The following is a 1,538-nucleotide window of genomic DNA, read 5'->3' on the forward strand; positions in this document are numbered from 1 at the left end:
TGGATGTGTCGCTGCCCCGCGGAGGGAGGGACACACCCGGGGCTGGCGGTCCCCAGGGTCCCCTCCGAGAACCCTCCGGGGCTGCGCGGGGGCCGCGAACCGGGACACGGAGACCCGAAATAGAAGCGGCAGGTGGGAAAGTAGGGCAGGGAGGAGGGGATTACTGACAATCAGGAGCCGGGGCGGCTCAAGGCGCATCTTGCTGCCTCTTGGCTCCGGTCCCTACTACAAACCTCTCCCGGCGCCAGAAGAGCCTTCCAGCGGAAGAAATCCCTGCTCCAGGAAAGATCCGAGTGATCTTGAAAGTCTTTCCCAAACTTAAGGTTTCTATCTTTTACTCTCAAACCCTTCATGCTCACCGCATTTAAATTTTCTTAAAGATGTCCTAGAGCAAGAAGAGCCTCCCAGCAGGAGAAATCCCTGCTCCAGGAAAGACTGAAACGTTTTTAAAAGTCTTTCCCAATGATTCTCTGCATTGCTTTCAGAGCCCCCCAAACCAATGCACCCATGTTGAAGTTTTCTGGAGGATGTCCCAGAAAAAGGAGTGTCTCCCAGCAGAAATCCCTTCTCTACAAGGGATCCAAGCGATCCTAGAAATCTTTCCCAACCTCAATGATTCTCTGCATTATTTCAGACCCCCCCAAAGCCATTCACATTAATTTTTTTTTTTTTTTTTTTAAAAATCCATCCCAGAGCAAGATGAGCCTCCCAGCAGGAGAAATCCCTCCTCCAGGAAAGATTTAAATGTTTTTAAAAGTCTTTCCCAATGATTCTCTGCATTGCTTTCAGACCCCCCATACCCATGCACATTATATTTAAATTTTTAAAAAATATCCCAGAGCAAGAAAAGCCTCCCAACAGAAGAAATCCCTGCCCCAGGAAAGATCCAAGTGATCCTAAAAGGCTTTCCTAACCTTAACCAATCTCAGGATTACTTTCAAACCCCTCAATGCCCATGCAATCCATATTTAAGTTTTCCAAAGGATGTCCCAGAGCAAGAAAAATCTCCCAGCAGAAGAAATCCTTCCTCTAGGAGGGATCCAAGCGATCCTAAAAGCCTTTCCCAACCTTGAAGTTTCTCCATTTAATTTTCCAACCCCCCCATACCCATGCACACAATATTTAGGTGCTCCAGAGGATGTCGGGGTGTTAATCAGAACAAAAAAAATGAAAACATTTGTGAATATTCGTGTTTTGTGCAGGAAATTTCCTCAGGGACTAATTACATCCCTCTGGCCTCGTGTTGACAAGGAAACAGCAATTTAGGGGGAAGCAAAAATTCCATGAGCAGCCATGGCAGTGCAGGTGGGCACAGCACCAGGGAGGAGCTGGATTTTAATGAACATTTTTGTACATCAAATTGATACAAGTCAGAGATTTTCTCACTGGTAACCATTTGTGAGGGACTGGATATTAATTTAAATGGCTCCTTATAGCCAGGCAATAAAATAAATAGAATTATTATACAGCTTGGGGAAAATGACCACGTTTTTCTGTTAGTGCAGGAATTAAAAGCACTATTAGGCTGTTAAATTAAT

Source organism: Malurus melanocephalus, unplaced genomic scaffold, assembly GCF_030028575.1.
Source record: "Malurus melanocephalus ecotype Western Australia unplaced genomic scaffold, MMel_1.1 scaffold_841, whole genome shotgun sequence".
NCBI classification, from domain to species: Eukaryota; Metazoa; Chordata; class Aves; order Passeriformes; family Maluridae; genus Malurus; species Malurus melanocephalus.